The 27,939-nt window shown below is 35.1% G+C and overlaps 1 protein-coding gene and 1 long non-coding RNA gene across 3 annotated transcripts in view; both read right to left on the bottom strand.

Moving 5' to 3' along the window:
- The window catches only part of LOC109282391 (uncharacterized), a 62,871-nt gene extending 45,728 nt beyond the window's left edge, over positions 1-17,143 (bottom strand). Inside the window, exons 1-2 of the long non-coding RNA XR_009461070.1 lie at positions 5,889-17,143; positions 2,854-3,051 (exon numbers count right to left, since the gene is read on the bottom strand). This is a non-coding gene — a long non-coding RNA (uncharacterized LOC109282391). The remainder of the gene's footprint in view (positions 1-2,853; positions 3,052-5,888) is intronic.
- EFNA5 (ephrin A5) overlaps positions 1-27,939 on the bottom strand; it is a 253,388-nt gene that overhangs the window by 212,508 nt on the left and 12,941 nt on the right. The gene's annotated exons all lie outside the window — the stretch shown is intronic.

The following is a 27,939-nucleotide window of genomic DNA, read 5'->3' as shown; positions in this document are numbered from 1 at the left end:
TTTGTGGCAGTATGGCACAGTGTGAGATTTTATGCTTAATCTCTTTTTCTTCCCCCATCCTCTAGTTTTCCTGGCAGTATGTGCTCCCAGCCTGAACTAAATTAAAAAACTATTTTCAACCAATTTGGAGCTATTTAACTTATTACTCCTTCAAGGATATTTTTACTTGAAGCACTTCAGGAGTTAAATTGCTAAATTAAAATCAAAGTAATGACCCCAAGCAGAGATTACTGAGTTGCAGAGTAAATTCATATAAATAAAATTGGACTGAAAAGCATTTCCCACCGAATGATAGTGTCTCGATTAAATCTTGTCCTGGCACTAAGCATGCCTTGTGGTTCAAACAGCCCATCACTTGCATTAAGACCATCACAAAGAACGATTACCAAACAAACCCAATCAGAACTTTGCCCTCAGAGCTGCGAAAGCTTCCAATTTCTTAATATTTCCAGACCACTTAACTGATTCTTTCACAAAATGTAAGGATAATTAAAATGACATGAAACAACTGCCCTGTTAAAATTCTAGGGGCAGTTCGTCTAACCTTCCGATCTCTAGGGAACCCAGAGCTCTTCAAGCACCTGTCTATGGCCACTATCAGATAACCTTCATAAAAAGATTAACTTGAAACTGTGTACACTAAAATCTATGTACACATTCAATATTGCCCTTTTTTTATTTCTTAAATAAGCATTCTGTTATGGAGCAAGCCTGAATCAGATCCTAATATACAAACAGAATTTTCATTGGATAGATGAGTACTCCCAGCTACAACAAATCGAATATATTTGGACATGCTGAAATATTTTCACATACTTTAGCCCAATAGTGAAATATTCACAACCCCCAAAGGCAATACTGGATAACAAATCTGACTATGCCTGATTTCCCTTCAAATAAGCTGAAGGCAAACACTAAACATCCCACAAACTTATGCATTATTGTAAATATTAGACTAATCTTTGTTTTCAAAAAGGACATAATATCCTGATCTCATTTAAGTCAATGGCAATTTTTCCCACTGAATTTCCTGGGACCATGATTTGGTCTTACAAGAAAATAAGTTAGATTTCTTATGTGCAGGAACTGCCAATTTCTTCCTCTAAAAATGCCTTTTACACTTACGCCTTGTAAATAAGTCACTTTTCCAGCTCCACTTTTATTTGTCTCTTCTTTGTTTTACATGTCTATACACATGCAAAAATCACACCTAGTTTACCTAGAATAGAAATATTATTTACCATAAAATTTTCAGGAAATTTTCAAAATGAGCAGTTGACAAACTGTGAAATTACAAATAGTTCCTTTAATATATTTAAAAAAAAAAGAAATCAGTCTCTGCATTATGATGACATAAGACAACGTAATAAAAATAGCAAGTCATATGTTTCAAGTATCAGGAAAAAAAAAACTGCTCTACCTGTAAGTAGCAGTATTCTTGTTTGTTTTAAAAGTTTCTTCATTTTCTTGCAATTGCTTGCTTATGAGTAGCAGTATTCTTGTTTGTTTTAAAAGTTTCTTCATTTTCTTGCAATTGCTTGCTTATGAAACCAAAGGAAGTTTAAGTATTACACAAGCAACTGCTGGAAAACAAAGTACCTACTTCTACATGATAGGAAATCTAGGTCTGATCTCCCAACCCCTTCATCAAGATTTTCTTTCACTAAAGACAAAAGAACTACTCAGCCGAGTAGATAATTAAGCAATATGACAAACAATTAAGCAATACTGGTCTTGCTGTGCTTGCTCCCAATGTAAATAGTAACTGAAATAGCCACACTTTCTTCTAAACAGCAGTTCTATGTAAACTTCAGTTTTAGTTATTTTTTAAAGACATCAAAATGACAAGAGAATCTCAGCAAAAAATTATAAAAGAATGCCTGACTCACCTGTCATAGTTAAAGTGGCATGTTAACCATACTTATTGTGGCACCAATGAACAATTCAGTTTTATCATTTTGATATACCCTCCAGGGCTTCAATTTTCTTCCTCAGAGCTCAATCATGGTCTGCTACACTATTCCTGCCCAAGGATGAAATATTGCTTACTTTCCTTTTTATTTTTTTTTAATTTTTTTTACTATATATTCAGCAGGGTGTCAAGTGCTGATTGAGAACACATTCCATGATGATCCCTATTTTCAGTTAAAATACGTACTTACAGTTTTAGATTTAACTCCCAGCCTTTTCAGTCACAGTCATTTAAAGTGGAGTCAATCAAGCATGTGATTAGAAATAATAACTCACAAGCAATGAATTCAGAAAGATTAGATCTTCACCGAACTGCACAAGAATGGCATCCCACTCTACATCTTTTCCTCTCAGATTTTTAAAGAAGGGACCAAAAAAACCAACTGTACAATTTTTGTACTTTGAAGGCTGCACTTTCATGAAATCTGACTAACCACCATGCCAGTCTATCATTCAAATCTTCACTTTTCTTGAGATGCAATCAATATAAGTGCACTACACATAGCTTCTCTTGGAGGAATTTTTCCTAGCTGTGATACAAGCTTTAAATTTAGCTACTAAATTGGGTAAAAACAAAAATGAATGCCAGCAATGTTGTTTCTTTTCTTTTATCTTTTTTTTTTTTAAACTTTCGCTAACATGGAGGGCTGGGGGGGGGGAGAGAAAGTGCTATTAGTTTTTAAACACAAACTTAATTAAGCTGATAACAGCATAATATCCAACAAACAGCTAATATTCATTTAATATAATGGAGACACATTTTGAAAATTATATTGCTTACAGGGCTAGCAGACATGGAGTAAAAACTGAATTGATGCATCTCCAATATTAAGTTCCAGAAAGTTCCTTTCCCCCCTAGTGCTAAAAGTGTTGAAAACTTACATTTCTGTTTTATTCTCGCCATTTCATGGGTCACTTTCTACCGAGCAATTTGCTTGGATCAACATTGCAGATTTCAGGACAGAGGTTGATATTGTCTGATCTTGCTTCCATTAGAGGCCTCGGAAGGATTTTTCAGATTTGGCCACAGTCTCCCCAACTCAGATTAGTGTGGATCTCATTTTTCACCATCTCATCCACCTTAGTAATCACATAACACAGATAAGGTCATGAAGAGAAAGGAGATGACTGGTAGGAAGTAAAAAACAGACAATTCACGATTTAAATACAAAAGTTCCACACACATTCTGGGGCAAGCAAATTATAACTGACCTTGTAATAACAGCACTTCTCACCTAACTACTAGTTAGGTGTATATGATCCTGACATTTAAAGTTCCCATTTCTAAAATGTTTACCAAGTACATTATTTTTATTGGTTTAATTTAAATTAGTATTAAATGTTCTGTAATTTTTTTTATCCATAACTCTCAGGCAGTTCACAAAATTGCACCTGTTCTTAACTCAGTTTTAGAGATGAAATTACTAAACCAGGGAATTTATGAGAGAATGGAATAAAGTAACACAGCAACGAATAAGGCTGCTCTCACAATATAATCATGTTGTATTTATTAAAAGTACCAAACAAACAAACTTAAAATGTTTTGAAATACATTTTAAAAGTTTATATTGTTTCTACAATCCAAAATCAGGATTGCTTCAAGCTAGAAAAAGTAAAAAGAAAAACAAAGAAGGCAATGTAAGTTCCTCTCTAGGTACTAGTGTGATCATTCTAGTGTGCAGACAAAAAAAGAAAATGAAATTTAAATCACTTTTCAAATTTAGCTCCATAATGGGGGAGAGGGAAATAAAAGTAGCAGCTGGTAGAAAGTTATCTGTATTGAACAGAATTCTTTCAAAATGGCAGACTTGGATCTCTAAAAGGGAAGAGTTCATCCTTAAAAGCATCATACTGTGGTAGACTCTCAAGAGACTATTGCGGTTTTAAATGTATATAAAATCCAGTCTTCAAGAAAAACAGATTTTAATACCTCTCCAAATTCAAGACCACAGTGGTTTTATTGGTTTTCACTGCTTAATCTAGAACAATAAAAAAAAAAAATTACCAAAACTGTTACCCACCCTCATCTTGGTCTACCTAAAATTTCTGTACATTTTTAAAATTAAGGTGACAAAGAAAGATTCTGTTTGAGCGGAAGAAAACTTGGAGAAGATAAGGAGCATATGATAAAAGAAATGTTTTTTTAAAGTAGGACAAATCATCACTTATACTCTGAAAAGCTGAATTTATTTACAATTTTGGAGGATATAATCCAAAGAATTTACTGGCATAAAGGTGGTAAAATATTTTAATGTACAAGTTGGAGATTAAATCACAACAACTCTTTTTTAATCATCTACCTAAACTTTCATTTTAATGGGCAGAGACGCTTCTATTGCAGAAGTAATGTGAAGCCCACCTTTCAACCAGTTAATCCAATAGCAAACCATAGTCTCACACCAGTGTTTAAGACTAGACAAGCATACCATATCCACCTAAATAGTTTTATTTCATGTACAAAATCTTAATGAAGTCAACAAGCAAAGGCTAAACAATTCAGTGGATGTTTTTCAGGATTGAGACATTAGCTTGTTTCAGTTACTACAGTCATTTATTTAAGAGAAATATTAAATAACTGTTGATAAAAAGTCACTGCCTGATCTCTTTATGCTGATGATAAATTATTCCGGTCTAATCTTATAATTGGGTACTACTATTAAGTACAGAAATCATAATTAGTTAAATTGTTTGTTTACAACTTTTTCTATAAATTTTTGTAATATTGAGCTGACTTTCTAAGGAAACATTGAGTCCAAAAATCCTCCTAATGTCTAAAATTTGCAAAAACATGGTTAAGTTCCAATGGTAAGTGGGAGGAGGTACAATAGTTAGTTGGTAAATCCTAACCCTCCGTTAGCGGAACTCTAGTCTGGAAGGACCTTCATGTTAAGTAAATCAAGTAAAATATATGGCAATGCACTCTCTCTCTTTCTGCTAATCTTTAATAATAATTTATAGCTGCAGGACATTTGTAAATTTAACAGCCCATCAAAGCATTTGAGAGCACTCAGTCCTAAGTACTCATTAACTGACATTAAACATAACTTTCCATAAAGTACTATACAGCATGAATGGGTGGGCAAGCCAGTGAGCAACTACCACTATAATAATTTATAGTTTGTAATCCTGCCTTATTACTTCCAAACACAAAAAAAGAGCACTTGGCAACTACAACAAATACTTAGTCAATGCTATAAATTACTCTGGCAGAAAAATCCTTCATGTCCCTGAAGGATGCACTAATTCTTCCTTCTCTACCACCAAAAGATAAACTAAGTACTGTAATGCACCACTTCCCAGAATCTGCTGGAGAGCATTCCCTGCATATTTTTTCTTTTTGTCCAGATATTTTTCTTCTTCTTCTATGACTCAACGTTCACAAAAAAAATCCAGCAAGGACTTGCATAAAAGTGTCACGGAGGTTTTCCCCCAAAAAACAGTCTACATATCTTCCATCATAAGTCACCAGAAGTCACCTTCACCAAACGCTGCTCATAAGAGACTGGTGTGTAGGGACAAAAAAAAGGGTTGGAATGAAATACAATATATTATATTATTTGTGCAATTGCTTTTCTGAGATATGTTTTTTATTAAATAAATGGTATAGTAAAGTTAATACTAAGGTGGCAACATAAGCAGCTTGTTTGTATATTTTTTGTACATTATGGAAAAGAAATTTGTAGGTGTAGGTTATTTTTTGGTTTGACAAACAGAACTTCTATAGGTATCTTCATATCTATGGCACTACATTAAAACAGTATTTACACTGACATACCAGATTCAGGATTAAAGCAAACAATATATGTTTAATCAAATACTATTTTCCATAAGAGACTCACTGTAATCCCAAGGACTATAATAAAAGAATTGGAACCAAATCAACAACAAAAAAATGAAACACCATTCTGGAAGCCTACCATCTCCTCTTCTCTGAACTGGATACATTTGAGATGGGCAATGTCGAGTTAATTTTTTTTTCCATGCCAGCAGTGCACTTTCTCTGTACTGCTGCTCTGTACTGATAGCGTGCAGAGTGCAAACCCTGTGATCACGGAAAGATTTGATGCTTGAGTGACTCGGAACAGCTGAAATGGCAAGCGGGAGGTGGAGAAACCATCTTAGAAATACAGTGAAAGTGCCTTCTAATTCGTTATGATAGGTGAGTGGTTTGGGCTTCCTGTCACAGGCTAATCTAGGCACAGCACCACAAGGTCTTGTATACTTGACTATCATCCATTAAAAACAGAATGTTCATTAGCCACCTACCAATGTCTCCTGAGCTTGCTTTCTTACCAACTCCAGCACGGGCCCTTCTTACAAGCAAGGGGGTTGATCCAAAAGCAGTCAACCTCGCAATATTTGCTAAAAGGAATTCTTTTCATTCTGCTGCGCGCACGCGTGCATGTGAGAGAGAATAAAAATGATGAACTTCTTAATTTTTACACATACACATGTCCTAATTTTTTTTAATCAACACACGATCCAATTCTACAAAAACCCACTGTAATTAAGTGTTAATTAACACCAAGTTATTTCAACCAAATTACAAAATTATCGCTGTTTTTCCCAATACAATCCACTAAATTAGTAAATTTACAGAAGGGAGCCATAATTAGCAGCAACATACCTAGTTCTCTCCCAGCTACTGAGAGGCAGCTGGAAGAAACCCTCTTTAATTTCACATGCAACCCCTCAAACAATCAATATGTTGTAGAAAAAGGAGACACCTCTGTCATCTCATGAAATTTGGTTTACTTTATCAACACATTTTGAAAAGGATATTTAGGTAGAACGCTTAATGTTAATTTCCATTTTATGGATACCCTTCACACTAATCTTTTTAAACATGAATGAAAAACCACACTGAGTACTCTGGAATATAGATATCATAAATCATCAACACTTAATATTTTGCTCTTCAACATCAAAAATTAAGATTGCATTCTTGTGAGTTAGAACAAGTAGCATTAACCATGCTTTACAAAAAAGAAACAGAAACACAAAACACTAAGTCATGCAGCAAGTCTATGACAGAACTGATGCCTGATCAGGCCCAAAATGCTGTTAATTTTGGCCAACAAAATATTAAACCGGTTAGTCAATGCTCACATTTCATACAAATAATTTACAGGTTTATGACTTCTTGCATGTAGGAATCTCAAAGCAGTTTGTAGACACTCAGTAGGCCAGGTAGGCATTGCTTCTTTTATAGTTACTGGACAAAGAGATTAACCTAGTCAGAAAAAAATAGAGTAATTTGTCCAACGTTATACAAAAATCAGGGATAGGAATGAGAAACAGAAACCTCAAGTTCTCAGTTCTATATACTGCTCATACTTCCATTATTTGAAAATGATAAATATCGTCTATATATATGTCACAATATCTTATTTCCTCGATTTGTATCATATGCATTTGAGTCATATACATCAGACAAAAATACCTTCACAGTAAAAGTTCCCTAAAAAAAGTTTTAAAGCTAAGTCTGACATCCCCAAACCTATTTTCCATTGCCTTACACCTTGCATTTACACCTGTGCAGCTTGGGTATAAAACACCATCAAAACTGAAACATTTGGTCACCTACAACACTGAAATGACTTTGCTTCTTCTAAAACAAAACCCCTCTACTTTGCACAACACATTCGCAAAGGTGCAATACCATAGAGAAGTACATCCCTCAGTTCAAACTTCTGAGCTTTTTATTCCTTGACTTCTTGAAACATTGTTACTAAAAGATAGCCAAAGCCTAACCACTAAAATTTGCAACATTTCTCTGTATCAAAAAAGATATACATAATTTGTGTTTAAGTTTCTTAATTTGTTATATGGCAACATGAAACAGATACACAAGAACATTAAAAAAAATGTACAGTTAAAAATAATCCAGTGCTTCAATATTGTATTTCAGCTGAAAAATATGTTTACTAAAAGCACTTCTTTAGGTACAGTAGATATTGCAGCATAGGACAAAAGACTAGCCTAGAATAGCTTTTCTTTCTCCCTTCAGTGTCTAATTACTTTTCTCTGTTTTTGCCTTCTTAATGTTGTGGCACAGGACTTTGCAACAGTCATTATTTTCAACAGGACATAGGATAGTTTCTTTATAGCTTATTAGGATATTTTATAGCACCATCATCAAAGAAGCTGTAAGGATTTGTGTTGCTTCATTAAACGTTACGAGGTTGCCTTTTCTATGTGAAATATCATTTCATACCTTTTTGTCATTTTTATTGTCATAATAATCTTTGTATGATTTCCTTTATTTCTTTTTTCTTTTCTTTTCCTGCTATTTGTTTGTTTGTTTTCTTTGGCAGAATTAATATAGGAAATGTTAATGAGGCAGGGTTATTAAAGCAAGGGGGATGAATTGATTTGGGATCTCTGCACTATTCTTCCCAATGAATGGGGATGAAACATTCATTTTCTCTGCACAGAAATAATAATAAAAGTTATTAGCCACTTTATCACCTGAAGAATTGTCACAGAGGGAGCGTTTAGCGTACAAATGCCTGCATTAGCACTACCTCTGTGTATGAAGGTAATATAAGCAGAGGTTTAGTTAAATAGTGTGTGGTCATTTACAACATACAAATGCTGAGTGTTATTTAGTATAAGAATATATAATTAGTTAAACTGCATTAAACCACTGCATTTGTGTCAGGAGGCTCCAATTCTTAGAAGTGGATCAGTCTGTTACAAACAAAAAATAAACATGTGACGTTTCATTACTTCAATCATGTATACTATATTACCATATCTCCAGTTCAATAACATCCACAGTGTTTACACATACTGCAACACTTGTTTTCACAGGAGTTGAGAAGTCCTATTTAATACTATTATTCATAGACAATTATAAATGATTTTTACTTTCAACTAGTGCATGTGGGTTAGACATTTTTTCATTTTTAAAAACAGATGATGTGGTTGATGTAACAGCTCCAATACTAGAACCGGAGACTGAAAATAATAATGTAAATACTGATACTCTTCTCAACTACCTAAATCCTAATTGTTGTGTACTATACTGACCAGCTCCCTATTTGTTTAGAAAAACAGGCAAAAACTTATATGCAGAGGGCTATTTTATTCTTGACTTCAATGTGTGCAGGCCCAGATTCAAAATGATTGATTGTTTTTAGAAGAAAAAGCCTACTTCATTCCTTATGGAAAAAATTAATTTAATAATTCATTAAGGTTTAACAGTTAACAGTTGATAATTTTCATGTGTTCTACATTATATTAATTTTCATCAAAAGCAATAGAAATGTTACAAAATATACTCATAAAATTTTCAATCTTCAGATTTAGTTATAGAAAAATTCCTGCATAACATGAAGTTAGAAAAACTTCCAAGTTGTAGGGGACTAAGCCCCGCTTGCCATAAAGTGCTCTGGTCATCAATCCATCCAAAAGCATTCTAAATTTCACTTTAAATTAGCCCTGTCTGGGATTACTGACTTGCGAATCATCTGAAAGCACTATGAAGGTGTTTTGTGACAAACTTACAACTTTCTAGTTCGTGTTAGTCACATGACTTGGCTGAAAAAATCTTAAGTGCTGACTCCTTTCCCTTGCAAACCTTGAATAAAAATCCCAATAACATGCCAAGTCAAGACCTGTTACTTCTGATGTCTTCTCCTTGGTGAGTGTGCACACGCGAACCTGTTCTTGCCTCAGACCGCTCAGCCCCAACAGGCTGTGCCAGCTGGAGCTGCCTCACTGCACTTTCGCATCATATTACTTCCGCTTTTCTAACTTTTCCACTTCTGAGCACCATCAATTATGCACTAGAATAACAGAGGCCTGGCTCTGCAATGTAACATAAAGGCCGATTATGAGTGTAAATAATTTAAACACCTGCGTGCCATGTTCCTTTTACCAGTGATATGAGGCTGGCGGAATACAGTGTACTGCTAGAGATGAAGCTTCAGCTTCTTAAGGTACTTACTCCCTAGTTTGCTGATGGGAAGCACAGCTGCATAATTTAGCCTTTATGGTTCTTGCCACAACTTCACTGTAGAGAAGAGTTTAAAAAAAAAGTATTAATTTAGGTAAATAATCATTGGAATCACATATGCATGACTAGTTTGAGGGTTTCAAAGAGTTACACTCTAATGGAAGTTGGTGAGCTCCACTTACACCTCAGATACATGGACTCCCTTACCTCTTACTGGAATGAATGAAGAAATGAACAAAGCCTAATGTTAAAGTTTTAAAACAGACATAAAGCATCCTTAGGTTACTTATCCAGGGGATAGAAACCAATTTGGAGGAACAATATATAGGAAAAATAGATTTTGTACTTTACTGATAGCAAGTCCATTAGCCTCCTCTGGGCCTTTTCTGTACATTTCTAGTGCCACTTAGATACTGATATACAGTGTGAAATTTTCAAATCTCTATTTCAGCCAGATTTTTTCTTCTGTTTTTAATATGCAATTCAAATCTATTGCACAACCTGCCAAGGATTCAGTGTGAACTGAAAAATGCTTACTACACATTCAAAGTAAGGGCTTTGCTCAGATAAAAACAGCAAAGGAACATATTTGAAATTGTATTGGATTAGTTTAAGTATACATAAAATTTCCTGTAATATCAGTTTCATGATTCAGCATTTCTGACACCAATTGCTCACAGTAATAAAACATGGGATAGTTCTAACTAAAGCAGCCAGGGGATCTTTGTAATCAAGTGCAGTTGAGAGGGATGGCTTTAAATTACATTTCTGTTTGCTTTGAAAATCCACTAATAATTTGACATTGTAATACAGGATACATGGAATGTTTCCACTTAAAATGCACAGTCCACACTTTAGTAAGTTAGCTTTGAATAAGCAGTATACACTAACCGTATTTACAGCTTCACTCCTGAGATGGGGTTACACCAAACAGAAATACTCCAAAGTAATAGTGGGGGAGAGGATTAAGTAACAAGGGAACATTACATCTATAAATATATATCTATTTTTTCAAATTTGAAAAAAAAAAAAAGCCATACACAAGCTTTTGAACTGTGGTTTCAAAAATGTGTTGAGATTTAGCCATGTCAATTTAAAGAGGGCACAGGGGGAGAGAAGTTGCTTAAAACAGCAAACCTTAATAGCATCCATATGATTTAGCAAATCAATGTGGCCAAAGTCAATAAATAATCATGCAGTTATTTTCTGAAATGATTTCATTATTTGCTCTGAGCTAACTATTTGTAATTGAGGGAAAGAGTTTTTCTATTTCTCCATGTTTAGGTGCATCTTTGCTAAGTTCCCTTCAACTAAAAAGGGGGATTTGCACCTTTACTGTGTATGAATATTTCAAAGCAACTTCTCTGGAAGGTTACTAAGTTCTTACTGCATATTTTTCTAATATTGATCTACTGAGAACAGCCATACTTAACCCCTTGTGTGTACTGCTCCCCCAGGGCCACCTCATTTATTTATAATAGACTAGCAAGGCCTACACGGCTGAAGCTATGCCACTTTGCCTTCTATTAGTTCCTTCATGATTAAGTGTACATGCTTTAAGTGACTGTGCAGCTGAAGAACTTGAAAATATCTTTCATTATAAGATGTGCAAATGAAACAGTGTAATGTTTAGGTTTAGACCTCAGAATTTTATATTATGCCGACTGGCATATAGCAAACAATCTTAAAGCTGTTCTCTAAAGCCAAGCATTTTATGTGCTGTCATAAGGGGCATTTTATAGACCTAGTAAGTATTCATCCTTAGGTAACTGACAGCCTCCCAGTAAGAGGGTTCCCTATGCTTAAAGACAAAGTTTATCATTAAGTAATACAGATGGATTTCCATTCAGTTCCACATAGACTGACATGCAAGGCCAAACTTGTAAAACCAGCTGTCCATGGGATGAAGGGACTCAGCAGCGAGCCAATGTTCAAGGTAATTTTAACCTCGAAGGAGTGCAATGGACAGATTCTCTACAGAACAATTACTATTTATGTATTATTACACACTATTAAAAAGATTAGCCAATGGTGTAAAAATCTTCTCCTGTCCATCCTCCCTTATATGACTGCACACATGCACTACAAATAGGCAGTACCCATATTTCTGTAAATTAGTTCCTATACTTCTATCTTTGGGATTATTCAGTCTACTATATTTTTTTGCAGCTTGAGTGGCTTAGGGAGCCACAATCAGTAGAAGGCTTAACATATGTATGTGACCCCAAGTATGTTTAAAATAAGAATTTAAAATAGTAATTTGAAACACACGCCACTGGTGTTAATCACTTCCTTCCCTACACATAGAAGGGAAATATTACCACCAGACATGAACAAATCACTTAAATTCTAGAATCTATGGATGCCTCGACCTCATTTCTTTCTTCCCCCCCTTCCATGTGCGTGCGAAAATTTGCCTGCCCTACTCATCTGTGAGATCGCAAACAGCTTTTAATATTTCATTCAGCCCAAAGCACAGAGCGTGCTCAAATTCAATACAAGGAAATGCTTTATCTCTTCCTTCACAGACTAATAATCCAACAAAACTAGAAGCGCCAGGGAGTCACAGAAAGTTGTGAGGAAATGACATGCAGATACTTTTGAACACTTTTTCTTCTGTTTACTGATTGGGACATTTCAAATAAATAAAATAAAAATTTAGAAGTCATTTAATTACTGAGGCAGAGAGAAGGTACCACATCCAGTACAAAGAGTCTGTAAGCGGTATCAGGAATTACATTTTAATGGAGTCTCACTCAGTTGAACTCCCTGGCCTTATGCCTACCATTTAAAATTTTCTGCCTTAGTTTTCCACCTGTAAAATGGAACAACACTTACCTAAAGAGGACCTAATCCTCATAGTTGCCCTGTTTGAAGGCTTTGCATATATATATGCTGTTTAACTGTTAAATCCCATTACATATTTATCATTACCTTTATGGACTCCAATATGCAGAGGCTGACAAGTCAGCTTATCTCACTGAAAGATACTTGAATAAGCCTCAAAGCAGTTACAGCACACTGCACTGCATTGCGTAGTACTACTATTATGAGTGGGGGGTGGACAGACAACCAGGTAGGTAACTGCAGCACTATACTGTGTTTAAGGCAACTACTAAGGATTGTCTCGAGTAGAAAGTAAAAACAAATTAGAAATTCTAAAGTAAAAGTCTCTAAAATAAAACCATTCTAATGTTATTTTAGCACTTAGAATGTAATGCTGTAATTAGTAGAGTATTAAAGTAATATCTTAATAAAATAAGTTACATTTGAATACAAAGCCATTATTTCCACTAGAAGAGATTCAAAATCGCTGGTTCAGTTTTGTAAGTGGAACCTACAAGAATGGTAATGCTGCCCCACCACTTTTTTGTCCATTTTTGTTTTATTTTTCCCCAACTGATCTTAGAACTACTGCAAATATTTCAAGGCTAAATTATGCAACTGTTTAAGAGTGTATAGAACACAGGCAGATAATCTAGGTTTTGCTAGCGTACCAATTACAGCAAATTGGATCATCACTTTTTCCTCTCATCCCTATACCACAATATTTAGATCTAATTATGTATAAAATACTAAAAACTATTAGTAAAGAGTAGGAAACTATATATTTAGGTCAGGACTGAAGCTTAAAAAACAACCAAAACAAAGGGAGAGTCTAATCAGTTTACAGAAGTCTTCACAGTTCAAGACAACATTTAGGAAGGCAAGCACTGTAGTGCTGTTCTATGACTCTATCAGACTTCTAGTAGTAGTAGACAGTATCAGGGAAATCACAGCTCATATACAGTTCACAGAGAGAAATAAAAAATAGACTAGAAAAGACTAAAATCAGATCTATCTTTTTTGGGTGGAAGCAGTTAGAGAACAAAAACTTCACACAGCTAAGCAGTTAAGCAGTTTTTAAACAGGTTTAAAACAGTTTTTAACATCCAATAAGAGAGTATGTTTCTCACATTTCAGTTGTTAACAAAGAAAGCTATATAGACTCAGATAGGGACTGAGAATTCTTATCAAAAGAAAGCAAGTGATAGGTTCCCTGTTATGTCAATGCATTTGAAATTCTATCCCCCCCTCATAAGTGGACAGAACTGGGGGAAAATCCTGGATAAGAAACACAGAAAGATCCTGAAAAGCATTTAACATAACTTAAACCACAGATTCCACTTCAGGCAGACCAACCCTACAAATACATTAATTGTTATGCTACGTTCAAGTTCTCTTCTGTGATATGCACAATGATCTTTGTTTCACTCCCCTTTTGGAGTAGAGATGAGAGCTGTCAGAAGCATTCAGAAACTATGGTGATAAGCTTGGCAAAAAAAGAATCTAAAAAGACAAAACAAATTTAATTCAAACTCATTACCCTTTGTATCATCTGCTTCCTCCTCCTCCCCCCCCCCAACCAAGGAATGTGCTGTGACATTTATACGTACAAACTTCACATGTGCAAACAGATACACAAAGATTACACTAGTATTTTATATATTTCTATATACACTGTACAAACATTGGGCTTGATTCATCATCCTCCAGTTTCAAAGACTCGTATGTTGAAAGGGATCTTGAGAGCCATATTGTCTAACTGCTCTACAGATAAAGTATATGCTTTTCCTAAACCAAAGAGATGGCTCTGCAGCCTCTGCTTAAAAGGCAGAAGATTCCACCAGTTTCCTAGGCATCTTGTTCCTTTTCCTACAGCTCTTGGACTTAAAGATTATTTTTCCTGAGATCTGATCTAAATCCATCTTGCTCTAGTTAAACACCACTACCTAGGGTTACATCAGAGCAAACCTACTGAAAAAAAAAAGTGGAGCTGTCCATATGAAATCAGACCCATTCAAACTTTGCTTATATTATTAGTATTGCATACATATTTCTGTAGGCTATTTATTACAAGACTATCAGTTGCAATGATGGAGTCATCATCTTAATACAACTTCAAAATATTTAAAAATAGAATATTTTAATCTCCTCTGAGTTGAATTTAGGACCTGAGAGAACAGAGAATGACATGTGAGGGGCCAAATCCAGCCAATTTTATTTATATAATTTATCTACTGACTTCAAGTAGCCTACTATAATCATATAAGCAAAACAAGCAGAATTTGGCCCAATATCTACCTTCATTTGAAACTGTTGCACAATTTACATTCACTTGGCCACTTTGCAATTCATACTAAGGTCATTAGAGTGTAAACAATCAATGTCCATTACTGAAGTCAGGCCCTTCTTCATTTATGAGTGTTTTATTTATTTATTTGTTTATCATCTTATTATCCTAATAAGGCCTAAGGGGCAGGATTTTTATGTAAAATAACCGGTGACAGGAATGCACAAGACAAACATAATAATTTGGTTTCAAGAGGGGTGCATATTCTAGCAGCCACGCTCATCAGTTTGAGAGGCTAATAAAATATTATCTTCAGGTGAACTGACTGTCTCCGTTACAAATGATCTCTTAAACCACAAAGGTATCCTCAGCATAGCTACTTTAGGAGAGGGATGAAGGCCTGAGAGAATGACAGCTGGCAAAGACCTATCCTCCTGATTTAGATTTCTCTACATCTTCAATAACTTTGGGAAAAAACATAGTAACCCGCCTGTATCTTTAATCATTTTTAAAATCAACCACTAGCACAGTATAGCTGTTAGTACATAAATAACCTGTCCGTCCAAATTCTGCCACCAATTTGTATTTGTTTTTTCTATGACAGTGATAAAATAATTCTGTTTTAATTTTTTATTTGCTAGTTTTAGCAGTTCCACGAACTAGCTCATCGTAACTTATTGGAGTGTGAAAGGGAAGCCTCAGAATCAATACATGCAGAATTATTCTCATCCATCTAGACTATTCTTCCACGAGGCTTGGTTCAGCTGTATACTTTTTATTTAAGACAATTCTTCTCTTGTATCATGTACTGATGCTGTTTATTTTCTTAATGAAATTTTGATTTAAAAGAATAAAGATACAGTATAAAGCCAAAAGGAAAAAGACCAGTAACCGATGTCTCCGAGCTCAATATTGCAAAAATTACCCTTAAATCTAGAGAGGCACAAATGGGTTTTTCTGCCATTGGTGGTCCACAGATTAAAAAATTAATATCTGTCCATCCAGACGGAGAACAGTTGTTCAGCTAATAAACCACCTCTCCTGCAGAGGACCAACTGATCTGGCTGTAACAGTCACCACTGTAGCCCTTCATTGGGTAAATCAGGAGGTCTTAAAAAAAACAACTTCCAAACTTTCCCCTCAATCCCTGTTTTTCATCAGTTAAAAAAAAAAATACTCCTAAGAAATTCCCTAAATCAAAGGTAGTGCACCACTTCTCTCCCAGAAACTCCATGTTATCCTTTGAAACCCATGCAGTATCTTAGGTAAAAGTAGACTGAATCAGTTCTTCCTGGCCAAAAGTTTACTCTAAGTGAATAAGCTGTATTTTCCCAAATTTAACTTCCCAGTGCTCATGAGCAGAAATCAGGCATTACCATAAATTTTGTCATTAGCTGTCAGTAGTAAAGTATTAAGAATAGCCACCTCATTATGGGCCTTCAAAGGTTATTTCCAGCATTTGAGGACAGCAAACAAATATTTCTTCAGGCCTTCTTACAGTCAGGAGTACTGTGCCTTTAAATTACAGATTGCAGCTACTTTACAGTACATAGTCCCCTGTGTAAATTAACCATGGGGCTATGTAACCTAAAACTGCTGTCGTTAAGAGGTCACAGCTTTAAATCCAGTTATATATAGGGGAATGAGTAAACTCAGCTTTGATAAGCTGTAAAGAGATAGAACCCCTTTACACCCTTCCTTTTCTCCCTCTCCCCACCTCAACTAACAACAAAACCTTCTCTTTGCTCCAGTGATCTGTTGTTCAGGGAACGCTATCTGTCCGTGCGCAGAACCTTGGCCATCTGGGCTATGAAGGGTCTTCAATCCCCAGTTTTGAATGGTAATTGTCTCAGAGAGCACCCTTACAGGCATTTCAGACATTGGGGCTTATTAAAATCCTGAAGGGCAGTAATCCCTGAATACCACTAAAAAGACCTCCAGCTGCTACCATTTATGAAGTGGGCTTGACAAGAGGGGGGGGGGGGGGGGGGGAAAGAAAAAGGAGAGGGGAACGCAAGGGAAAGAAGAATTTAGAAGAGGCCAAGTTATCCAAACAGGGCCCCCATCAGAAAAGAGCCATGTTTATCAGCTTATACTTTCTTACCTCAATTCCTAACAAATTCCCAACACCCTCGGTCCTCATTATGTCTTCCTTTGAAGATTTGCTTTTAAAAAAAAAAAAAAAAAAAAATCTCAGCAGCTTGTTACAGAAAATCTAAAATAAGTGAGAGAGAAATGGGCCTAATAAAGGTGGCAGAAACAAGACTAAAACTGGTCTTTCCCCAAACCCTATGAAGAGAACTCCTACATGTTGTTTATGTAAAAGCATTCAAAAAAACACTTCTCTGTATGTATCTCTCTCCCCATTATTCTGAAAAGGTCTTTTCATCTCATTAGTTTAAGCTGATTAATAAAAATTCAGCAGTTTGCCCATGGCTTCCTCAGAAGTGGTGAAGCAAGTTGAAAGATCCAGGCGGAAGGTTTTTGTGTTGAATACAATAAGCAGGATGACTTCTTAAATCCTTCGTTGTCATCCTCCATTAGAGATAAATAGACACCTTGACTCAAATTCCTCAGACAAACACTACATTGCTACACTTCTTTATCTTCTATTAACCTTCAAGAAAAGCTTTAACCCTTCCAAAGTGCAAGGATTTTTGTGTGTGTGTTTTATAATTCACCAAGTAAGTGAATGCTTTCTCTCATTTCAACAATTATTTAGACAAGCTGTTGAAAAGGCATTACTGGATACCTATTAGGAAAGGAGAGACTGAGAAAAAACTAACTTTCAGCAATGAAATGTCACGTTTCAGTAAAGTTAAGTAAAATTTACCATGCAAAATAAAATTAAATATAAATTGCACTGTCATTTTTATCAAGATATTTAAAAAAATCTCAGACCCTGGTTTGCAGAAAAGACTCTGGGACTCAGATTTCAGTAGCTAAGTCTCCACTAATACCAGAAACAATGACAGATACATGTGGAGAAACATTCACTATTTCAAAGATAAACCCACTTACCACCTTAATTGGGTTCTAAATACCCCAAATCAGGCTAAAGTGACACATTGGTTCTCAGTCTGGGAGGCCTTTTTTTTCAGAAATTTTAATTAAAACGACCATTATATGCTACTGTTTAAATAGTAGAAAAAGTTTAAATGATTATATATGCCAACACATTAGGTCTCTTAAGTTTGGCACAAAGAGAAAAAGGTTCTTGTTAAAATCTCTCTCTGCATCTTTTACCAAAAGTTTTGCAGCTGGCTAAGTAAGTAAACATGCCAAAACGTGAATACAATCAATTATATGATCAGGAAAATATATTCTAGCAGATTACTATGCATATGCCTAAACGGCATACATAACATGAGATTTATGTCACTGATTTTGCTAAAGCTATGTATCTGCATCCAGACTGACATATACATTCATGAACTGACTTCATTACATTTTTATAACCATCAGAACAGAATTACAGAGATGTATTCACTCATTCGCCTCCTCCCCCTCCCAAAAAATGTTGGTCAATAATAGTACTTTATATGTATGGAAGTATATAAATATTGTTTTCCTGGCAATCTAATCTAGTCAGTCAAACAGCTATGATTTTACCTGTAAAGACTTGTACAGGGCACCATTTAGGGCAGTGGTGCCAGTTTCTATAAGTCTAATCATTAATCTGGCAGAGCTATTACTGGTTGTAATTGTTTTGAAGCCATCAAACAAGAAACTGCTCTGACCTTAGTACAACTATGTTGCTTTCTAGTGCTTATTTGGACTTAAAGATACAAAACATTCACCTACTTCAACTGAACTTTTCATATTAAATATGCAAGAGATATATATGAGACACACATACTATAATGAATCCTTCTGAACCAATATAATGTACTATTTTAGGGCTACCAATTACAAGCAACTTAACGATATACAATATCATAATCTACTATATGTTAAAGATATGCATGATAAAGGCTCCAAAGCAGACGTATGGAATGTATTTTAATATCTACAAAGGGATGCATTCCACCAAAACTGTATGCCAAGGAATGGTAAGGTACTGTAATATTTTGAGAAATGTACGAAAGTGTTCCCTGTAATACATAATGTGTTGGTTTAAAGAGACCAGAAGAGCTTTCCTAGGAACTGCTGTTTCTTTTTCCTTTAAGTTAGAACTATTTCTTTTTTATCTTTTCCTTTAAGTTAGAACTATATCTTTTTAAAATGTAATATGCACAAAAGTATGCCAAGTGTATTTATGTGTTTGCACACACGTGCGTAGTCAACAAACACTTTGTATAATCAAAATACAAATTCTAGTAATTGTAAGAAAAAAAATGAATCATAAGTGTACGTTCTGGAACTTTAAATTGTATTTTACAGTTATATGTTTCCCTACATCTCATCTTCCTAAGCCACAAATTATCCTTTCTTTACAATTAAATGCTAACAATGGTTGATCATTGACACTTTTATAATAAAGTCATTGTAAGGCTTTCAAAAATACAGTTGTAGAGCCTGATAATTAGAGTTATCATTTTACTGAAAATTGGCTGGAAGGTCCAAATGTAAAAATATCTTTCACAGAGTAAGGCCAATTTAGTTAACATTTCCCTTTATGCTGTTTTTAGAAAGCTGCAAGTGCAAATGAACAGAAGAAATAAAAGCCCTCTGAAAACTAAAGTAAGGACAGTTTATTGAGACTCATTCTATCAGGTGACATGAACGTGAGGAAAAAGCTAATGTAAGAACAACTTATTCAGCAAGTTGCTAAATGAAACACACACTGACATACATATATTCATCTTTCTGCAGAGGCTGGTGTAGGTTCCCTCTTCAATCTACCTGAAGCAATGGACTGGTTGAGAACAAGCCCTAACCTTGAGGAGAACAGTTCTTCATCATGCTCTGTGATTTCGATCAGTTCATTGAAAACCCACACTGCCACAGGAAATGTGTTGAATCAGTTCCAATCAACCAGAAAACTGATTAAGATGAATCTGAATTGGAAATCACTAATGCTGAAATGGGTTTTGAGGTCAGTAAAAAAAATGAGGGTTTTTTTCCCCCTCTTTTTCCTTAAGTAGGTCTAGTTCAATGTGAAGTATGTATAGATGTTTAACAGGTGTATTAGACTATGCAACTCAAAATTGCTGCAACCTGGCCCTGCATACATTACCGGAATATTCATGTAGATGTGTTTAATAAGTGTTCAGGTTATTTTATTTTGTTCCTTTTACAACTCTCACGCTATAAAAAATTAGAAACAAACATTTTTTCTTATCTTTTTTATTTTATTTTTTAATCTTTGATCAATCCCATTCATTTTGGCTTCTCCATCTTTAAAGTTCTTATTATATAGCTCTTACTAAAGAGCCATGTAAAATTCTTCAGAATTTATGGTAAATCATTCAACTCTGGGAAACAACATACCCATTATAAAAACTATTAAGAAAGTAAGAAAATATATAACATTTTGGCAACTGCTAAGAAAAAAAAAATAGTATTTTTGTTTAAAACTCATTGCATCTAAAATTCTATGGCAACTTGTGACAGCAGTACTAATTTAAGATTAAATAAAATTAAATGTATTCAAATGCATTTACAGGTTTAAGGGGCTAGAGTAGAAATCAAAGGAAACAGGGAATACAGTGCAACTAACATCCATTTTCCGAACGTGTGTCTGCTTAAAAATGGAAAACTGGAAGGAATACAAGTGTAGCAAAAAAATAAATGACACAAACACAATTCAACTAGAAAGATTTCCAGTATTCTTCAGACCCTTACAAAACTTTCTGAGAAAGCCACTCTTTACACTGACATTTAATCCTATAGGACTGTGATCCTTCTAGTTGTTTTTAAAAGGTAGAGGAAAGGAAGAAACAAGGAGTAATAACTTGCTTAAATTTCACTGGATCCTTTTTTCTTTCCCCCATTATTCATGTCTCAGAAAGATGCTGTCACTTAAAAGTATTCTGTTTTTAAATGAAGAAAGAAAAGAGTCAAATAAAAATGATTTGATTTTGAATATTCAAACTTGGAAATCAAGTAGCATTCAGCAAGAAATAGGTTCTTTGCTAAGAAGATGAAAAATACAGTGACAAACAAGTGAAACAAAATATTATGCATGTCTAGTATGATGTGTTCTTTTCTCATATGACTGCATAATCCTGCTCATACAGATACACCCAGTTAACTGCTCTGGGAGCATAATGTGCACAGATCCTGACCCTTTTCCCACTAAAATTAATGTCAAAACTTCCCATGACTCCAGGAATAGTTATTCAGACATGAACATGGGTGAATATACATATAAACTGTGGAACAAGTATCTGCACAATGAAATAAAGATGTATTCATTTCACTGATTCCATATGTCACTAGAAAGATTTATTTGGCTGCATGATGACATGGAGATGCGCAGTTTGAAATAAGTACATCAAAATCACTGTAATCTTAATAAAAAAATGCCAAAATAAAAAGTCACCAACTATTCTTTACAACTCTAATGGGAAAATTATGCTTGATATTTTACTTACACAAGACAGGACATTGTAAATTATGGATTTCACAGGGGCTGTACTGCATATCGCACATTAAGAAAAACAGTTACCCAGTACATTCTTATTATATGGCAAAAAGAGAGTATTACCTACAGTATGTCCAAGAGAGCTGAGGTCTAATTGTTGTGGAAAAAATAACTGAATATCCTGCCTTTTCTGAATGTAAAATATTGAATATAACACTGAATTCGTTGTATTAAGCAAAGAGTATAAGAATATAAACCGAGTGATATGGAAGAAGGAAACTGGTCTGGACTCAACCCAGTTATTTGGTTTCCTTGTACTGTATTTATTGACACTCATTTTGCATTTGAGGCATATTAAAAGTAAACATCCTTACAAAGAATTTTTAAATCAACATATACAGTGCAGTGGTTTTCACCAAAACGTACTTCCCAGCTAGTTTAGGTTCCCGGACAGTAACAATACAATGGCTGGAGTGTGGCACCAAACAAAATATAAACTTGTTGTGTTTTAGATAATTGGTTTAAAGGAAAAAGTTTATATCTATTGTGGAAGAAAACACAAACCTGCCTGCTTTGTCTCAGTTCTACCAATGCCTCAACTATATCTGTTCAACCCACAAAAACTTAAGGACCGATATGGTATTAGATTTTCATCATGCAACTTGATATCATACTTATCTAAAACCGTGTATTCCAACCCCTTGAAAAAAGTATTTTTTCTGCCACTTACAACCAACTCTGCTTATGTTCTTAACTTGTGACTGCACATCATTCAGCACTTTAAAATCTTTAGACATAATGATATTCCTGCCCCCCTTAACACATTCCCCCTTTAGAAAGACTAGGATTCCACTTACCATAGTTCTGTAGATGACAAGCAAAGAACACAAGCTCAGTTTAGTGCCGCAAGGTGATGTCACACATCATCCCTTCATAAGTAAAGGACCAACACAGTAAACTGAATCCTACTACTCTCCAGGAGAGAAATAAAACAATGTTTTTACACACTGCTTCATACACAAAGTATTCCAATATGTTTGATAAGGAGATGGATAACATTTGGGCACTGCTCTCCCCGCAATCTTGAATGCATAGGCAGCAAGCCTGATCTTACTAGCAAAAAGAAAAAGGGTAATGGTACCATTATTGTCCTCCCTCATGCCAAAGTGGGGTTTAATTCTCTGGTAAGTCCACTTCTAAACCTGGTTTCAACATCTCCTAAGGTAAGTGGGAAGGAGAGGCATGGGCTCTTGCCAGTTGCTACAGTGGAGAGACTGGGAAGAACCAGTTTGGGAAGGGCTTGACAGCAATCCTCCAAAATACACCAAAATGCTCAAAGAATGATGTCCTACGCTGTATGTTATATTGCCAAATAATACTCCCAGATGATTTAATAATGGTATGCCACAACTAAACTACATCCTTTCCTCCTCATCTATCTTCCTGCATAGGACAAAAGCTACATGGAACAGTATAGCAGTGGTTACATGCTCAAAAACAGGCCACACAATGCCACAATTCTTAAAACCTCATTTAGTAAGAGAGGTCAGAAGTAGTTAGTTAGTGGTGTTAGTCTGAAGTCAAGAAAAAGGCAGGGCAGGGTGGCACCTTAGAGACGAGGTGAAAGGCATAAGCTTGCGTAGGTGACAGCCTATTTTGTCAGATGCTGCGAATGGACTTACAGAAAACAAGGATTCTAACTAGAAGGGACTTGAAATGCAAAAAACAGGGGAGAAGAGCACTGCTGACAGGGGTGAAGGTGGGGAAGATTTGATACCAGAAAGATTGCTGGCCAAGAACCCAAACTCGTTAACCAGTCATTCCAGAAAGTATTTGGAAATCTTTAACATCATCATGGGCATTCACCACAAACTGGAAGTGGGGACTGGCTTCAGGATTTCATTTAGCACCTTTCCCAGTTCTATCTGCATATTGCCAAGCCAACATGCATCTCACTTATCTCACAGAGAGAGGGCAGCCAATATTTGGCACTCTACTTCTGCAAAGTTTTCTGTAACCCAGCCTAAGCTCTTGCCCTTTTTGTTGTAGGTTTCCCTTTCCTCTACATTGAGCAGTTAGGAGTTCAGCTGTGTTCCCTGTTTAATTTCCCCTACTGCCTTTCTTCTTTTTCTAACACATGCATACTTTAGTCTTGGCTATGGAGTGCTGACTAAGGAAGAACAATAGGAGCCTTTCAAGTCATCAGAGCAGGCTTTGAGAAGGGCTCAGCTCAGAGACCCAGTCAATATTTACTGCAGTTTGGAGCCACTGTTTTACAGCTCCTTCCAAGCGGAACTTACCAGTGGGGAACCCTGAGAGGCTGCCGGATTTTATTTTAACAGGGAAAAAATGAGGAGGTAAATAGATTACAACCAAAACCACTTTTTCATGGATATACTCATGGTGAGAGAAGGAACAAAAGGAGAAAAAGAGGGGGGGGGAAAGGGAAGTGAGACAGTGAGGAAGCAGAACCTGAACAATGCAACAATTTAGGTTTCAAGCATAATTAGCGATTTATAATTAGGAAATTCATCTTTCCCCTAAAGCTGATTAGGCAAGTTTGAAAATCACATATCAGACAGCTACAGTACTTCCATCCACTTAAAGTGCCCCTGGTGAACTACACAAGGGAGGACACTGACCTTGTCAACTATTTAAAGCCCTTGCTCCTCTTTTTGTATTACCTAACATACAGCACGACTAAGAAACAGATTACATGAATGTATCCTTCTTGAGCCAGGGTGAACACATTCTTTGTTGATGTTTTGAAAAGCTAAATAAAAAATAATCCTGAAATTTGCAAAAAGAAAACAATGGAAAATGGAAAAGGAGTTTATATTTTTTCACAATGATATTCATAGCTTAATTTACACACACAGAGCACAAAATGCAGTGACTTGTATTGCATTTACAAAAGATGTGTAGTTCCCAATTTTCAGCTTTAAATTAAGTATTTTCCATCTCATCGAAGCAACATAGGGATTTATGTTTGTAGTATTTGACATTAAAGTTATTCTTTGATATTTCTCAATGAGGAATGCCAATAATTAAAATGAATACCAAATAAAAAATAGGATAAAAGGAAATGTGTGTAAGACAGCTAACAGAAAGATTTGGGTGGGTCAGGTGATGCTAGAAGTATCCTGATTCTATTTACCCCAACTATCCATTTACCCATTCAGAACTGATAACTGGTAACTATTTGTTCAAATATACCTTTTCCATTTTTTACTTTTACTGTTTTGAATAAAAGTACCTGACAAACTACAGTTAAGAACAGGAAAAATTACAGCTTAAACTTCAGATGTGTTAGGATGTTTTTCGACTTATAGTTTATGATAGCCCAAGGGTTAAAGGGCATGCAACAGCAGTTCATATTTTTTGTTTCACTTTGTTTTATGTAAGATGGGACGTGTATTTATTGAGTTTCTTCGTTGTTTTTTCTGTGCTTAGAATTTGTCTGTTTTTTGGGGTTTTTTTTAATTTGATGGATAACAGGATTCTAAGCTCCTTTCCTTTTTTCATTTTACAGGTAAATGGAAATGCTTATAAGCACAAAACAGTATCTAGAAAGGATTAGTGCAATCAGATTACAAAATAAGACAAGCATGTCTATGACAAAGATAAGATTCCTGAGTGAAGGAAAGAGGCTGCAAGCTAACTGCTTTACCAACATGGAGTCCAAAAGGAACAGAACTACGAGCTTTCACGGTTCTTAAAGAAAGAAACCTGGGGTGATTTATCCAGAAACTTATTCATGACAAGTTTTTCTTCTTCTCTTTCCATACAGTACTCTCCTTTGCCTAAATTTAAATAACAGTTTAAGAATGTTACATAGTTGCTTTAAAAAGAAAAAACAGTTATTGTAGTTCAAAAAAAATTCCAAAGTAATAAGAAGTTTTAAAAGAGGCCAAAATGTGCAGTAAATAGCAAGAGAATGTGAAAATGAAGTGGGCTTAATAAAACTGAAATATTATGTAAACAAGTAATACACATTACATCTCTCTAGACAGCATTAGCTATGTTTTTAAGTACTTCGTCACTACTAACACTACTTAAATTTACTTAGTTCAACATTGTTATTCTCTCTGTATTTCATTCTCTTCTATTAAGGTTTGAGCTTGGAAAAAACTGTCAGTCTTGAAACTCAAGTGAGAGCTGTGTACACATGGCCTGTAGTAGTATCTGGTTAATATATCTGCCAGTATTTGATCCAGTCATACTTTTACCTTTTAGTGAAGATTACTTTAGCCTATAAAAGTATTAAAACACTGATGATTTACTCACAAATAATTATATATGGAATGACACCCTAAGTGCTGCAGTAAGGATTTTATTTATAACTTTATCCCCATGACTCTCGATATTCCATGCCTCTCGGCTACCGGTTGAATTAGTAGAAAGTTTTCCTCCTGCTTTTTTGCCAGATTTGACTCTAACAAATACAAAAACATCATATTCTAGTACATGGAGATAAAGGAGAAATAGGACCTCTTAAGATATGCTGACTCTAGTTTGGGGAGAAAAGGAGGATTCTAAATAGGGAGATATGTCGACACATTTAAGTGTAATATCGTTCATAGTACCTAGAACAAAAGATACAACACCCTAGCATATTTACTAGCTATAAATTCCATTTTGAATCTAAATAACTTAAATAGAGGTACCTCCATTTTCAGGTACTAATGTGCCTCACCTCATTCTTAGTGTACTAAGACTTGAGACCCTCCAAAAATTAGCCTTGCCGCTAGTCATTTTGGATAAGGTTTGGAATTTATAGGAATTTATCATGAGGGCTTAGCTCTATGCATGTTTCTTTCATATCAAATCTACAAAAGACAGAGTTAAACCTACCTAATAATGATTCTAACCACACACATACACACAGACATCTTGAATACCTGCTTTACAGGAAACAAAACACGTACACAAAATAAATGCAGTCTTTTCTCCTTTCTGTATTAGATCAAAGAAACATAAAAGTCCTAATTGGGTACTGTCTCAATGTCACTGACAAGTAACAGTCCGGTTTACCCAGAGAAGTTACATTGTAGTCTACAGGCAAACATGCTTTGATCAATAAAATAATATTGGCTCCAAGGCCTACACCTAAAATAAAGCGTTTATAAAACTCTTCCAAATGTTTGGTTCTTAAAAAAGGCCATTTTATCAGCAGTAAATCAAGAGGACTTATATGAAAAAATGAAATACTGAGATTCCATTTTACAGTAAACTATAAAGAGGAGTTAATACAGTGACAGGGTCTGAAAGGAATATAGAGGAAACACTGTAAATCACAAAGTTATTTTTAAAAAACAAACAAACATACTCTGGACGCCAAACAACTTCTAGAGATTCTCACCATAACCATTCTTGACAAGTAACTTTTGTATATTTCACACTTCTTTTGACAGGGTTCGCTGATGAGTTTAAGGTATTAAGTAGATATAATATAGAAACGGTGGAGAAACCAGCATTACTATTTCTCTGGTTGTTGTCCTTCTCTTAACCCCTTCTGCCAGTTAATATCTGCTATGGATCTCATTTCACCTATATTACATTACCAGTATTTAACACCATACTTTTTATTGTTTCAGTCAGTTTCATTTCTTTTATCAAGATTCTCTGTGTAAAAAATGTTCACTTAATCAACAGCGCTTTTGGTAGTGCAGACAAAGAAAGTATTTGCAATACCACCTTTGGGCCAGCTGTTAATAGACTCCGATTCATACTTCATGGTTTTAAATGAGAATGGTGCTATTAAACATGCTACAAATAGATAGACGTTCTATGCAAGAAGTGTTCCTGGCATTTTAATATCATTTGTTTGGAGAGAGCTTCAGAAATTAACTTTTCAATAAATCTGTGTAGATTCTTTTAAAACATCAGCGAATTGATCATAATACAGGCACTAGAAACCTGTGGTATAATTCTTAACCAATTTATAGAAATTCACCTCAAAGCCAAAGATTATACACACATTAATCAAATATATATTTACTACTTTAAGACAGAATTGCTATAAATTCATATGAAAACATTACTGGAATTCTGATTCTGCAACCCGATCCAGTAGCACAGGCCTTGTCACCCATATAGAGACCCCATCATGAAACATGTTCAGTGTCAGACTTAGTTGCAGGACTGGAGCTTTTTTACTATGGAGTAGTTTCAGGTAAAGGTGCCTTATTTCACCAATTTTCTTCAAGTAAAACTACTCCCCCCACAATTTCCTGCAATTTTAAATTTCTTCTATGTTATTCCATTAAATTGCACACCACTAGAGACATTCCAGTCCACCTAAATTCAACAAAGTAATCAAAGAGTTGATAACGCATTAAATTATTTGCATCTTTAAAATCT

The sequence above is a fragment of the Alligator mississippiensis genome, chromosome 3 (genome assembly GCF_030867095.1).
Source record: "Alligator mississippiensis isolate rAllMis1 chromosome 3, rAllMis1, whole genome shotgun sequence".
Lineage (NCBI taxonomy): Eukaryota > Metazoa > Chordata > Crocodylia > Alligatoridae > Alligator > Alligator mississippiensis.
This window is presented reverse-complemented; position numbering and strand designations above follow the sequence as displayed.